Raw genomic sequence first — 17,098 nt, 5'->3', positions numbered from 1 at the left:
AAATAAACAAAACTCCCAATTGTTAGCTTTGGCTGTTGACATGCAAGTCAAGGAGATCCTGACTAGAGGTATCTGTTTAACTAGGCCTGGACATAAGAGATGGGAGGTGCAGAGGGTGGGGAGAGATGGTTTGAACTAATGTTACTGCAGCCCAGGATTTTCCAAAGTCTGTTCATCAAATAGAGGTTGCTGGAGAAATTAACAGTTGCTTTTTTTTTGTTTTGTTTTTACCAAAGAAGAGTCCTTGGGAATTGCTATCTTCAAGTTAAACAAATACATTCCCATCAGAGCTTGTCACAACCTTTAATATGCTAACTTTCATCATAAATCTGCAAGAATGTAATAAAATATGCTCAGTTTCCCAATGCTATTTTGAAACCCGATCCACACTAAAATTTTTTTTCATTCTTCCTTGTATCTTTGGTCATCCTAACACCTAGCACAATGTTTTGAGTAGAAAATTTTAAAAGTAAGTAAATTCATCTGCCTAATTCCTCAGATAAGTTACATTTCATGAAGGCTAAAAGATGCATGGCTTTACCTTAATATCAGAGAAAGATAGCATCCTCTATCTTTAGATGTAAAGTGTGCTCTAATCATTCCACTTTCTTTTTCTTTATAGACTCTAGATTGTGTAATATATGAAATCATTCTCAGTGTTAGTCCATGAATACTAAATACTAATGTATGCCCATATATATGTATACATGTATATATATATACACACACATTCTTAGAATTATGATGTACCTTTTAGAAATGTGCTCTTAACTTCAAGGTCTACCATATATTAATATATTGTGATTGCTTTAACATGTCCCTCTTCTGAATAATAGGTAATTGAAGAAATTAGAATACTTGTTCTCTGCCATCCACTCTGCAAGGTAAAATGCGTAAGAATTTAACCCAGCATATGCTAAATAAAAGCCAATGTTTTATCTACTTCTTAAAAATATATAATGAAGACAGAATATGAAACAGTCTAGGTACTAAACTATTTTTACAACACACTTACAACAAGTGATCTGAAACTCCTATTACCATGCATTTTTAGTTCATTAAGTAGGTTTGTTTCAAATAACTGAGTAACTATAGATATCATTAAAAATCTTAGAGCCAATCATTTGGAAGCTTCTGCATGCCAATAATTCTATTCTTCAAGAACACACATAGGTGCTTGTCATTGCAACTAATGAGTTTATATATATATCTGTAATCACCTCATGGGAAATAGATGGGGAAACAGTGGAAACAGTGGCAGAATTTATTTTTTGGGCTCCAAAATCACTGCAGATGGTGATTGCAGCCATGAAATTAAAAGACGCTTACTCCTTGGAAGGAAAGTTATGACCAACCTAAATAGCCTATTAAAAAGCAGAGACATCACTTTGCCAACAAAGGTCTGTCTGGTCAAGGCTATGGTTTTTCCAGTGGTCATGTATGGATGTGAGAGTTGGACTGTGAAGTGCCAAAAAATTGGTGCTTTTGAACTGTGGTGTTGGAGAAGACTCTTGAGAATCCCTTGGACTGCAAGGAGATCCAATGAGTCCATCCTAACGGAGATCAGTCCTGGGTGTTCATTGGAAGGACTGATGCTGAAACTGAAACTCCAATACTTTGGCCACCTCATGCGAAGAGTTGACTAATTGGAAAAGACCCTGATGCTGGAAGGGATTGGGGGCAGGAGAAGAAGGGGATGACAGAGGATGAGATGGCTGGATGGCATCACCAACTCGATGAATATGGGTTTGAGTAAACTCAGGAATTGGTGATGGACAGGGAGGCCTGGCGTGCTGTGATTCATGGGGTCACAAAGAGTCGGACACGACTGAGCGACTGAACTGAACTGAACTGAGTAGGTGCGAAGCCCTTGTACACATACATACTACAAAAGTAGGGTTTTATTCCTGAATATCTTTTCTCTGGTATGAAGATTGCAATAAACATATAGGAAATCTTTTTCTTTGTATGAAACAACAGCAAAAGTTTCCTGTTTTATAAAATAAGAGCCACCGTCCTTCCGCCTATTAGGTCATGTTCATTCTTTAAAATGAATAGTAAAAATACATTTTACTATGTAATTAGAAAAAGATTCTTTGAACAGGTAAAATAATTTTTAAATTAAAAACATGTACCCAAAATCTTGCTTTCTAAGAAGAAAAAGAGTTCTTGAAACTTTTTGAAACCTTAGCCAGCCAGGTGGCCAATATACTGGTCACATGAGGACTTTAAAAAGTACACGTGACTCTCCATAGGAAAGGTCCTGGAAAACCCTCCTCCAAAAGAATGCCCCTTCTCCACCGTGGCAAGAGCATCTTCCTCTAATACACAGGACAGTGTATTATATCATCATGGGAGACATACACAATCACAAAGGCTTGAATGTGCACAAAGAAAAAGCAGTGACTTCTGATATTTAATGACCCTTTATATTACTACAGTTGACAGTATTTTGTACCTTATGGCTACAGCTTATGAAATTTAAGAACGTTACGAGTCACCTATAACAATTTCCCAAACTCCTTAAGGTGAAAAATATTTTAGTTAAAAAAAAAAAAGAAAATGAAACCCTTTCTTTTCTCCTGATTTTGAACAGATACACTTTGGAAAAATGTCGATGTCCTTTTAGTAAATCAGAATGTCAGCTGAGCAAAGAAATATAAATGCCTGAACTTTTTTCTGTAAGTTAAAATGGTTTAAGTAAATTTAGTCAAATCTAGTGAGGAATACAATAAAACTGTATTATTTTATAAATACACTCACTTAAATTCTAAACAAGTAATTTTACTAAGCTATAATTTGAGAAATTATAATGCAATTCTGACAAAAAATATAAAGAATTTTAAGTGGTAAAAAGGTGAGGGTGGATAAAAGAATGTAAGTTGATAAAAAGATTAATCCACAAGCCCATGCATCTTAATGTTACAATCTATGGTTATGAGTAATCATTTGGAAACAAAACCTCCTTTAAGTGTCTCTTATCTTTTTTCTGCCCTCCTGACAGCTAACCAGCTATGGCTGACATCAGTTTAGAATTAAGTCACATTTCTACAAATCTGAGGCTGTAAAAAGAGATATACATTATCAGCCAATCAACTAGATTTTGATGGAGTATTGAGAAGACAGCTTTATTACCTAACAGAGACTAAAGTTAGTTTAATTATGGTTTTAAATAATTATTGAATTTAGCAGATCATTGTTGGTTAGTCACTAAGTTGTGTCTGACTCTTTTGTGACCCCATGGATTATAATCCACCAGGTTCCTCTATCCATGGGATTTCTGAGGCAAGCATACTGGAGTGGGTTGCCATTTCCTTCTCCAAGGAGTCTTCCCAACCCAGGGGTTGAATCTACATCTCCTGCATCAACAGGTGGATATTTTACAACTGAGCCACCAGGGAAGCATATCTTTAAATCAAAATAAATAAAAGTAAAATGAATATGAAACGCAAAAAGGAAAAATCACATTGTTAAGTAAGTTATTAAGAATTAAAACTAAATGCACCCGAACCAGTTTGTTCCCAAACAACTCTGACATCAGAGTTTACCAAGATTAATCAGTGGTCATGGATATTGATGTCATAGATAGAGAAAGTCTGATCTGGTACAGGACACATAATTCATAACTTTTCAGCATTTTGCTTTAAGATTAAGTTTGGTTGCTTGGTTATAGTTCTTCATTTCTTTAAAACTTGAGGAAAGATTCTTTGCCTTTGAATGCCATCTTAATAATACTGAAGATTTGGGTATTTAGGATACTTGGAACTCTCTGTTTGTTGCAAAGAAAAAACGCTTGTTCTATCACACATTTATGAAGCCATTTACTAACACCAGATTCACTTCCTTCACTCTAAACTCTAGAACACAAGGTCCATTGTTACTTTTCCCAACATTACTTTTATGGGTCTGAGTTAAGTTAGTAACCACACGGATGGCTCTTTCAACACTCAGGCTCTCCATTCCTTGATTTCCTCTCCTTCAACAGTCTTGTATTCCGTCCTACTTCAGTGACTCAGGCTCATGGGCATACTACAGACAAGAGGATGGCAAATTATAGACTTGGGCCAGGAGAGTCACTTGTTTTTTTTTTTTAATAGGTTTTATTTTAAAAAGTAATTTCAGGTTCACAGAAGAATGATTTAAAAATATAGAAATTTTCCATATGTACACGTCCTGTCTCCATATATACTGAAACTCTTCTACTAGCAATTTTACTCATCAGAGTGGTACATTTTTTATAGTCAATGAACCTACAATGACATTAGAGTTTACTAGAAGTGTTTTGCATTATGAGTTTTGACAAATGTCTAGTGACATGCATCCACCATTGTAGTATTGTACAGAATTCCTTCACTGCTGGAAGGCTTGTGTGCTTTGCCTATCCATCCCTCCCCCCGTGCTAATCCCTGGAAACCATTATTCTTTTTACACTCTTCATAATTTTGCCTTTTCCAAAATGTCATATAGTTAGAATCATATAGTTTACTATTGATTACTATGTCATATATATTGATTACAACATGTAGCCCATACAGATTTGTTTCTTTCACTTAGTAATACACATTTTAGTTCCTTCTGTCTTTCCATTATTTGATAACTCATTTTTTTAACACTGAATAATATTGCATTGTTTGGATGTACTACAGTTTATTTACTCATTCATCTATTGAAGGATAAGGGCCTGCCAGGTGGCTCAGTGATAAAGAATCCATCTGCAATGCAGGAGATGTGGGTTCAACCCCCAGGTTGGGAAAATGCCCTGGAGAAGGAAATATAGCAACTCATTCCAGTATGCCTACCTCCCATGGACAGAGGAGCCTGGCAGGCTACAGTCCATGGGGTCACACAGAATTGCACACAACTTAGTGACTAAACAACAACAACAAAATTGAAGTATATCTGTGCTATTTCTAAATTTTGGCAATTATGAATAAAACTGCTCTAACCATCTATGTGCAAGTTTTTTTTTTTTTCCCCTGTAGACATAGCATCAACTCATTTGAATAAATGTAAATAAGTGTGATTAAGGAATTGAATCATATGGTAAGAATATGATTAATTTTGTAAAAAATTGCCAAACTGTCTTCTAAAGTGGTACCATTTTGTATTGCACCAGAGATAAATGGGAGTTCTGGTTGCTTCACATCCTTGCCAGAATTTGGTGTTGACCGTCTTTTCCAATAGATATACATTGATATCTTGTTGTTTAAACCTGCAATTCCCTGATGACATATGATGTTGAACATCTTTACATATGCTTATTTGCCCTATGTATATCTTCTGTGGTGAGGTATCTGTTCAGATTTTTGGTCTGCTTTGTAATCAGGTTGCTTGCTTTCTTATTATTGAGTTTTAAGCATTCTTTGTATATTTTGGATAACAGTCTTTCATTAGACATGTATTTTCCAAATATTTTCTCCCTGTCTGTGGCTTGTCTTCTGATTCCCTTGCATAGTCTTTCACAGAGCAGTTTTTCTTTTTAATGAACTTGAGATAATCTATTATTTATTTCATGGACCATGCTTTGGAGTAGAGGTTAAAGAGTCTCTGTCAAATTAAAGGTCATTTAGGTTTTCTCCAATGTTAACCTTTAGTGTTTTATATTTAGATCTATGAACTATTTTGAGCTAATTTTTATAAAGAGTGTAAGGTGTGTGTCTACATTCATGTTATTACATGTGAATGTTCAGTTGCTCTAGTACCATTTGTTGAAAGACCATCTTTGTTCCATTTGATTTGCCTTTGCTCGTTTGTCAAAGATAGTTGACTAGGGTTGTATTGACTTGGTCCTTTATTTTCTTCCATGGATCTATTTTTCCTTCCCTTTGCCAATATCACATTATCTTAATTACTACAGCTTTATAGTAAGTCTTAAGATTGGGTATTGTCAGTTCTCCAACTTTGTTCTTCATCTTCAATATTGTGTTGGTGATTCTGGATCTTATGCATCTTTATACAAACCTTAGAGCCAGTTTGTGATATCCACAAAATAAATTTGCTGAGATTTTCATTGGGGTTGCATTGAATCTGTAGGTAAAGTAGAAAAGAACTGACATCTTCATGATATTATCTTCTTATCCATGAACTTGAAACATCTCTTTTATTTAATTCTGTCTTTCTTTCATTGGAGTTTTTAATTTTTCCTCATACATGTCTTGTACATACTTCAATAGACTTATACCTAGTATTACATTTTGGGGGTTGCCAATGTAAATTGTATTTGTTTTTTATTTCTTTTTTTCTTTTTAACTGATAAATTTTTATTTTTTAATAAATTTATTCATTTTAATTGGAGGCTAATTACTTTACAATATTGTAGTGGGTTTGCCATACATTGACACGAATCAGCCACAGGTGTACATGTGTTCCGCATCCTGAGCCCCCCTGCCACCTCCCTCCCCATCCCAACCCTCTGGGTCATCCCAGTGCACATGCCCTGAGCACACTGTCCCATGCATCAAACCTGGACTGGTGATCTGTTTCACATATGATAATATACATGTTTCAATGCCATTCTCCCAAATCATCCCACCCTTGCCCTCTCCCACAGAGTCCAAAAGACTGTTCTATACATCTGTGACTCTCTTGCTGTCTCACATATAGGGTTATTGTTACTATCTTTCTAAATTCTATATATACGCATTAGTATACTATATTGATGTTTTTCTTTCTGGCTTACTTCACTCTGTGTAATAGGCTCCAGTTTCATCCATCTCATTAGAACTGATTCAAATGTATTCTTTTTAATGGCTGAGTAATATTCCATTGTGTATATGTACCACATCTTTCTTATCCATTAATCTGCTGATGGACATCTAGGTTGCTTCCATGTCCTGGCTATTATAAACAGTGCTGTGATGAACATTGGGGTACATGTGACTCTTTCAATTCTGGTTTCCTCAGTGTGTTTGCCCAGTGGTGGGATTGCTGAGTCATATGGCAGTTCTATTTCCAGTTTTTTTAAGGAATCTCCACACTGTTCTCCATAGTGGCTGTACTAGTTTGCATTCCCACCAACAGTGTAAGAGGGTTCCCTTTTCTCCACACCCTCTCCAGCATTTATTGTTTGTAGACTTTTGGATGGCAGCCATTCTGACCAGCGTGAAATGGTACATCATTGTGGTTTTGATTTGCATTTCTCTGATAATGAGTGATGTTGAACATCTTTTCATGTGTTTGTTAGCCATCTGTATGTTTTCTTTGGAGAAATGTCTGTTTAGTTCTTTGGCCCATTTTTTGATTGGGTCATTTATTTTTCTGGAATTAAGCTGCAGGAGTTGCTTGTATATTTTTGAGATTAACCCTTTGTCTGTTGCTTCGTTTGCCATTATTTTCTCCCATTCTGAAGGCTGTCTTTTCACCCTGCTTATAGTTTCCTTCATTGTTCAAAAGCTTTTAAGTTTAATTAGGTTCCATTTGTTTATTTTTGCTTTTATTTCCATTACTCTGGGAGGTGGGTCATAGAGGATCCTGCTGTAATTTATGTCAGAGAGTGTTTTGCCTGTTTTCCTCTAGGAGTTCTATAGTTTCTGGTCTTACATTTAGATCTTTAATCCATTTTAAATTTCTTTTTGTGTATGGTGTTAGAAAGTGTTCTAGTTTCATTCTTTAAGGCATGGTTGACCAGTTTTCCCAGCACCACTTGTTAAAGAGATTGTCTTTTTTCCATTGTATATTCTTGCCTCCTTTGTCAAAGATAAGGTGTCCATAGGTGTGTGGATTTATTTCTGGGCTTTCTATTTTGTTCCATTGATCTATATATGTCTTTGTGCCAGTACCATACTCTCTTGATGACTGTAGCTTTGTAGTATAGTGTGAAGTCAGTAAGGTTGATTCCTCCAGTTCCTTTCTTCTTTCTTTGGCTATTCGAGGTTTTTTGTGTTTCCATACAAATTGTGAAATTATTTGTTCTAGTTTTGCAAAAAATATTGTGGGTAGCTTAATAGGGATTGCATTGAATCTATCGATTGCTTTGCGTAGTATACTCATTTTCACTATATTTATTCTTCCAATCAAGAACATGGTATATTTCTCCATCTATTTGTGTCCTCTTTGACTTCTTTCACCAGTGTTTTATAGTTTTCTATATGTAGGTTTTTTGTTTCTTTAGGTAGATATGTTCCTATTTTATTCTTTTCGTTGCAATGGTGAATGGAATTGTTTCCTTAATTTCTCTTTCTGTTTTCTCATTGTTAGTACATAGGAGTGCAAGGGATTTCTGTGTGTTAATTTTATATCCTGCAACTTTATGATATTCATTGATTAGCTCTAGTAATTTTCTGGTGGTGTCTTTAGGGTTTTCTATGTAGAGGCTCATGTCATCTGCAAACAGTGAGAGTTTTACTTCTTCTTTTCCAATCTGGATTCCTTTTACTTCTTTTTCTGCTCTGATTGCTGTGGCCAAAACTTCCAAAACTATGTTGAATAGTAGTGGTGAGAGTGGGCACCCTTGTCTTGTTCCTGACTTTAGGGGAAATGCTTTCAATTTTTCATCATTGAGGATAATGTTTGCTATGGGTTTATCATATATAGCTTTTATCATGGTCAGGTGTGCTCCTTCTATTCCTGCTTTCTGGAGGTGTTTTTTTTTTTTTATCATAAATGGATGTTGAACTTTGTCAAAGGCTTTCTCTGCATCTATTGAGATAATCATATGGTTATTATCTTTCAATTTGTTAATGTGGTGCATCACATTGATTGATTTGCAGATATTGAAGAATCCTTGCATCCCTGGGATAAAGCCCACTTGGTCATGATTATGATCTTTTTAATTTGTATTGGATTCTGTTTGCTAGAATTTTGTTAAGGATTTTTACATCTATGTTCATCAGTGATATTAGCCTGTAGTTTTCTTTTTTTGTGGCATCTTTGTCTGGTTTTAGTATTAGGGTGATGGTGGCCTCATAGAATGAGTTTGGAAGTTTACCTTCCTCTGCAATTTTCTGGAAGAATTTGAGCAGGATAGGTGTTAGCTCTTCTCTAAATTTTTGGTAGAATTCACCTGTGAAGCTGTGAAGCTGTGGTCCTGGGCTTTTGTTTGCTGGAATATTTCTGACTACATTTTCAATTTCCATGCTTGTGATGGGCCTGTTAAGATTTTCTATTTCTTCCTGTTCAGTTTTGGAAAGTTGTACTTTTCTAACAATTTGTCCATTTCTTCCAAGTTGTCCATGTTATTGGCATACAGTTGCTGATAGTAGTCTCTTGTGATCCTTTGTATTTCTGTGTTGTCTGTTGTGATTTCTCCATTTTCATTTCTAATTTTGTTGATTTGATTCTTCTCCCTTTGTTTCTTGATGAGTCTGGCTACTGGTTTGTCAATTTTATGTATCTTCTCAAAGAACCAGCTTTTAGCTTTGTTGATTTTTGCTATGGTCTCTTTTGTTTCTTTTGCATTGATTTCTGCCCTAATTTTTAAGATTTCTTTCCTTCTACTAACCCTGGGGTTCTTCATTTCTTCCTTCTCTAGTTGCTTTAGGTGTAGAGTTAGGTTATTTATTTGACTTTTTTCTTGTTTCTTGACGTAAGCCTGTATTGCTATAAACCTTCCCCTTAACACTGATTTTATAGTGCCCTAAAGGTTTTGGGTTGTTGTGTTTTCATTTTCATTCATTTCTACGGATATTTTGATTTCTTTTTTTATTTCTTCTGTGATTTGTTAGTTATTCAGCAGCGTGTTGTTCAGCCTCCATATGCTGGAATTTTTAATTGTTTTTCTCCTTTAAATGACATCTAATCTTACTGCATTGTTGTCAGAGAAGATGCCTGGAATGATTTCAATTTTTTTGAATTTACCAAGGCTTAGATTTATAGCCCGGGATGTGATCTATCCTGGAGAAGGTTCCATATGCACTTGAGAAAAAGATGAAATTCACTGTTTTGGGGTGAAATGTCCTATAGATATCAATTAGGCCTTACTGGTCTATTGTATCATTTAAAGTTTGTGTTTCCTTGTTAATTTACTGTTTAGTTGATCTATCCATAATCATACATATTCTACTTTTTTAATAAATATGTTTTACTGGAACACAACCATGACCACTGATTTATGTATTGTCTGTCTGTTCTTCAGCCACAACAGCAGAGTTGAGTAAATGTGACACAGACTTTATGGCCTGAAAGCCCGAAATATTTATATTGTTAACAATAATTATACTCTTTGCCCATAATCTCAATGTAGGCATATCACTTTCTTGACCTCTGTCTCCTGTATTTTCAGTGTACTTCCTCTAGACTTCTGACTCCAACAGTTATATGCCTTTTGAGAACTTCCAATCCATTGATATAACACATCATTTTTTTTCTTTCATCCCTTACCCATCTTATATTCTATATTCCAGCATTTTAATCAATCTTTTTCATACTTCTCTTTCTTTTGAACATATTTATTGAAAACAATACCAAGCCTGGATAAATGTAATTCTCCATCTGCTTTGTGCCTACTTCTTTGCAGTTGAATATAAGCTACAGAGAGGGGGAAAAAAGCACACAGAACCATATCCATTGGTTTCTCTTTCACTTCATAAAAACAAAACTTAAATAGACTTCATGTTTAAAAATAAAAGAACTATTTTATTACCTTAATCAATTCATTTTTCTTGCTATCTATTTTCTACTTTCTCCATCTTCCTCTAACCATTACACCTCCTCCCCTATCTCACAATTAATAACTGAAAACAGAAGTAACTGTTAGGGAAATCAAAATGGAGAAAGTCCTGCTCAGGCATCAGAGGTAGGGGAGAAGGCCTCTGATCAAATTCTGACCTTGCCTGGACCCTGCCTGGAGTACATGCCTGCCTGAAAGCACACCAATTGTTACCAGCAAGTCAAGTGGCACTTTAAGTAAGAAAGGGAGTGGGTCTTGGAATCTCATAAGCCCTTGAGGGCCTGGCCAGCCCCTCAGGGTCTAAGAAGTCTTGTGACTCACAAGGTGAAACAAACAGCATTGTAAAAGTTAAAGCAAAACCAGACCTGCATTTTTGTGTGCAAACCAATGATATCAGTTTATGGCCTGGGATTATAAACAGAAGCTCGCAAACCTACAATTCAAAATTTCACCCATGGGGTGGAAGCATCACCTGGGACCCTTTCCCCACTAGGATTCAAGATTGATGTTAACATGGGACTTGCCACAGCTATTCAAATCTGGATGTAGGTTGTCAATTCAATGCAGTGATGTATACACTGTTATTTCTCTCTGTTGTTTCTATTGTTTTCTTTTAATGATTTTATATTGAAATGAAGTCAAATAATCTTGTATAAAAATTGAAATTATTTATTTGTGTGTAACAAGGGGTTTGGTTTCTTTTGTTAATGAATCTTTTGACCCTAAAACGAATGTAAAACTTTCAGCAAAACAGTAATCAGTAAAGGAATTTCACAGACTCCTACCACATTTACTCACTTATCCAAATAAGTCCTTGTGCTATTTTTACTTTGGTTTCCATAGATAACTGTCCATGTTCCTGACAACTTGTCCCCTCATTCTCTGCCCTTCTAGACTACTCAAGTGTATTATCCCAGAAATTACCTCTTCTTTTTCATACATCATTATTTTACACTGCCTACTGGATCAGTCCCATCAACACAAAGTGAAAGTGAAAGTGAAGTCATGTGTGACCCCATGGACTGTAGCCCACCAGGCTCCTCTGTCCATGGGATTCTCCAGGCAAGAATACTGGAGTGGGTTGCCATTTCCTTCTCCAGGGAATCTTCCCGACCCAGGGATCAAACCCAGGTCTCCCGCATTACAGGCAGGTGCTTTAACCTCTGAGCACAAACATGTTATAATTCTTATCATGTTAAAATAAAACAAGAAACTCTCTTGATTCTATGTTACCCTTCAACTACCTTTCTGTTTCCCTTTACTATAAAACTCCCTTAAATAGTAGAGTATAAGTGATATTCATACATTTCCTTCCTTTCTTCATTGAAGGTAATCTACTAAAACTTTGAACCTATTCTCAAGGCCACTAATTCTAACTCCAAGGATCAAACATTGTTCTCATCTTCCTTAACTTTTCAGCAGCAATAGTTTGGATTTTTCCTGATGCAGATCCTGAGGCAAGGGTTCAAATGAAAGTATTTATTTAGAAACTTCAAGGAACACTAATAGGTTAGTGGAAAGTAGTACAGGAAAGGAAATCCAGTCAATGAAGGGTAATTATTTAAACAGCTACCAATGGAATTTATTTCATTGAGGAAATTCATAGAAACATTACATTCACATAAGCATTATTTCCACTTATCAATTTAGAGCTGGAATATTTATACACTGACTCCCTCTAGTCATTGATTAAGGGCATCTGAGTAAGAGGATTATATTAATTATGCATCATTTCTGGCTCCTGCTTGGGCAGAGTGAATTTTCCTTTGTTTTGGAAATAATTCTGAGGTATGGAGATGTTGTTACCAATAGCTGCAAGTTGGCAGGAATATTCAGAATAGGAAGGCCCAAATGATGTGAATGAGGCAGCAACAGCTTCTATTAAAGCACATACATACTTTCTTCCAATACTTCTTCAGTGGGCATTAGAAATAGCACAGACTCTTGGTTTTTCTCTTATCTTTCTGGGCTCACTTTTCAGTCTTCCCCACCTCTTTTCCTCATCCTTAACCACTAAATATACACACTCCCAAAATAATCTTATCCAGTATATGCTATTTCCAAAATATATAACTTTAAGCTAGATTTTTCCCCTTGAAATTCAAATTTATAAATTGAACCATCTAGTTGACATCACCATTTAGTTGTCCAAGAAGCATCTCAAACATATTATGCCTAAGACCTAATCTCCCTGTAGACTTCCTTATCTTAATGGAATTCCCTTTTTTCAAATTCCTCAAGCCCCTAGGAAACAAGTTTAAGTCCTTTCTCTCTCTCAAATTCATATACAATCCATCAGTAAATTCTATATAATCAGCATATGATATATATCTAAAATCCAACTACTTCTTATCACCTCCTTCGTTAATAACTTGGTCCCATATTTTGTCATATGTCGTATGTCCCATGTTTTTCATATGACTCATTTGAAAAGATCCTGATGCTGGGAAAGATTGAAGGTGAGAGAAGAAGGGGATGACAGAGGATGAGATGGTTGGATGGCATCACTGACTCAACGGACATGAGTTTGAGTAAACTCCAAGAGTTGGTGATTGACAGGGAGGTCTGGCATGCTACAGTCCATGGTGTCACAAAGAGTTGGACACGACTGAGTGACTGAACTGAACTGATATTTTGTCAACAAACTAATTACAGTAGCCTTGTATTGTGGCTCCTTCTTTTCACCCTTACCACTCCCTCTCCACACACATATGCAAACACACAGTCTATGATCAATATAGCAGCCAAAGTGGTCTTTTTAAATCATTAGTTCATACGACTCCTGTCTTCAACTCTCGTATGGTTTTCTATCAGATGCAAATAGTACATGTCACAAGTTTGGTACTCAATACAGGAAAATGTATAAAGGAATTAAGGAAGAGCAATTAAAATTTAGCAATTAACATTTTCTTGTAGTACTTACTCAGATTACCCCATTATAACTTGTACTGCAAGGAGATCAAACCCATCAATCTTAAGGAAATCAACCCTGAATATTGATTGGAAGGACTGATGTTGAAGCTCTAATACTTTGGCCACCTGATGCAAAGAGCTGACTCACTGGAAAAGATCCTGATGCTGGAAAGGCTGAAGGCAGGAGGTGAAGGGGACAACAGAGGACAAGATGGTTGGATAGCATCACCAACTCAATGGACAACTCTTGAGCAAACTCCAAGAGATGGAGAAGGACAAGGAAGCCTGGGGTGCTGTAGTCCGTGGACATGATCGAGCAACTAAACAACAATAACAAAAGAAAACCAGATGAAAGGGAAAAGTACAATCCTGTTTGAACCTCTTCGTTTTTTTATATATAATATTTTTTTAGTCGAAGTTCTCTTTTATGAAAAGAATGGATCTAACCAAAATACAAGATGTGAATGTTTGCAAATATTTTATAAATTTTTCATCGAATTTATTTTTTTTATAATTTATAAATTGGGAAGAAAAATACAAGCAGATGACAAGCTTTATCCCCTGTAATTATGTAAGTAGAAATGTTTTAAATAAAGTTCCTAGGGCTTTAATCTTCTGCTCATTACCACTTCATAAATTTTGCAATTTCTGATTATTGTGAATATCATGCTTTGGTATGTGATGAACATGTAATTTTTATTCCTTGGATTTTTTTCCTCACTTACACTACTTTGTGAACAATGTTGGCTAGAGTTAAATTAGCAGAGGGCAATATGACAAAATTAAATAATAATTCCTTCTTTCTATAAATTGTCCAATTCTTTCTTCTTTGTGTTTCACACATGTGATATCTTGTTCATGACTACAAACATGGGAATGTTTTAGTTTGGCACTTATCATCTCTTCCACATGCACTCTGATATCTACTCTCTGTATGTTCCAACCCCCGAGACACATACCAGAACAATGTGTTTTCTGCAGGCCATTTAATGCCTATGTTAAACCTCAGATATGTATTGGCCTCCTTCACTTATTTTGATGTTTCATATTAAAAACACTGATTTCACATATTAAAAACTAAAGGAACACATTCACATCTTTCTTTTTCTATTACCATGTTCGCTTAACATCCACACCAATGTGTCTTCTTCCTCTATAGTACTTTGCTTAATTTCATTCTTTTTTGTCTGTTAAACTAATACCTAACTATGACAGTCTATGAAAGGGTTGCCTTTCCTTATTTCATGCTTAAGTAAGTAAGTAAGTGTAGTCGCTCAGTCGTGTCCAACTCTTTGCAACCCTGTGGACTGTAGCCCACCAGGCTCCTCCATCCGTGGGATTCTCCAGGCAAGAATACTGCAGTGGGTTGCCATTTCCTTCTCCAGGGGATCTTCCCGACCCAGGGATTGAACCTGGGTCTCCCACATCAGAGGCAGATGCTTTACCCTTTGAGCCACCAGGGAAGCCCTTACTTGCATGCTAAGTCACTTCAGTCATGCCCAACTCTATGTGACCTATGGACTGCAGACTACCAGGCTCTTCTGTCCATGGGATTCTCCAGGAAAGAATACTGGAGTGGGTTGCCATACCCTTCTCCAGGGGATCTCCCTGACCCAGAGAATGAACCCAAATCTCCTGCACTGGCAGGTGGGTTCTTTACCACAAGTCTGCTTGATTTTGTTAACTGGAAACAAAGTGAAACATTAACACAATTTTCAAATAAATAGCTTAAGATACACAGATTTTTCTTTTTAAAAAGTAGTGTTTAAGCCACTTGGTTCAAAATCTATCAAAGTATTTCTTTATCATCACTAAGAAATTGATGCAAATATATTTAACAATTTGCTGGCTTTCAAGTATGCTTAGTATATCTGAAGGATGAAAGAGAGTCTCACTGAAAAAAACAGATTCAACAGAGCAATAAGATACACTTCATGATGACTCTTAAAAGAGTATCTTCATTAAAAAAAAGAAAAGAAAAGGAATATCTTCTAGCAGTAAACTATGTATTAATGGAGAATCTGTTGCTAATTCTCATTATATAAAATATGAGAAAAACTATTTCTGCAATCACTCAGTAGTCATATAAGTCATGAATAAACACCGAAGAGTAGTTCATAATCAATCATTGGAAGGAGAAAATTAAAAAATTAATCCCACTTTTCTATATATATTATTTACTTTGCAATACTTACAACACATTCAAAATGGACCAAACACTTTCATGATACTGTATTTTTAAATTCTTATAAAACAGCTCCATGAAATTGGTACTTTTGTTGTTCTCATTTTACAAAGAAGGAACTAAAGCACAAAATGTTTAAGTAACTTTCCGAAGACCACTTGGTTTAACTACTCTGTCATAAAGGCTCTCTCATAGCCTCTTTCTATATGTCTATTCTTGCCCTTTCATTAAAATACATCTATTTTGTCTTTAGGGCTTCCCAGGGGCACTAGTGGTAAAGAACCTGCTTGCCAATGCAGGAGACATAAAAGACACAGGTTCAATCCCTGGGTCAGAAAGATCCCCTGGAGAAAGGCGTGGCAACCTACTACAGTATTCTTGCCTGGAGAATTCCAAGGATAGAGGAGACTGGCAGGCTACAGTCAACGGGGTCACAAAGAGTTGGACACAACTGATACAACTTAACACACACAACACACATTCTGTCTTTATCAAGTTCTTCCATGATTATGTCATCTGCTGCAAATATAACAAATATCAGACACTTTATCAACACCCCTCAAATAAACACATCACAAAAGCAGACATATGGATAGCCAATAAGCACATGAAAAAGTGTTCAAAATCATTCAGTTCAGTTCAGTTCAGTCGCTCAGTCATGTCCGACTCTGTAGTCTGTGGACTGCAGCACACCAGGCCTCTCTGTCCATCACCAACTCCCAGAGTTTACCCAAACTAATGTCCATAGAGTCAGTGATGCCATCCAACCATCTCATCATCTGTAGTCCCCTTCTCATCCTGCCCTCAATCATTCCCAGCATCAGGGTCTTTTCATCAGGGTTAAATGAGTCAGTTTTTTGCATTAGGTGGCCAAAGTATTGGAGTTTCAGCTTCTATATCAGTCCTTTCAGTGTATACCCAGGACTGATCTCCTTTAGGATGGACTGGTTGGATCTCCTTGCAGTCCAAGGGACTCTCAAGGGTCTTCTACAACACCACAGCTCAAAAGCGTCAATTCTTCAGTGCTCAGCTTTCTTTACAGTCCAACTCTCACATCCATACATGACCACTGGAAAAACCATAGCCTTGACTAGACGAACCTTTGTTGGCAAAGTAATGTCTCTGCTTTTTAATATGCTGTCTAGATTGGTCATAACTTTCCTTCCAAGGAGTACGCATCTTTTTATTTCATGGCTGCAACCACCATCTGCAGTGATTTTGGAGTTCAAAAAAAAAAAAATAAAGTCAGCCACTGTTTCCACTGTTTCCCCACATATTTGCGATGAAGTGACGGGACCAGATGCCATGATCTTAGTTTTCTGTACGTTGAGTTTAAGCCAACTTTATCACGCTCCTCTTTCACTTTCATCAAGAGGCTCTTTAGTTCTTCTTCG

Source organism: Dama dama, chromosome 33, assembly GCF_033118175.1.
Source record: "Dama dama isolate Ldn47 chromosome 33, ASM3311817v1, whole genome shotgun sequence".
NCBI lineage: Eukaryota > Metazoa > Chordata > Mammalia > Artiodactyla > Cervidae > Dama > Dama dama.
Note: the sequence above shows the minus strand (reverse complement) of the source record.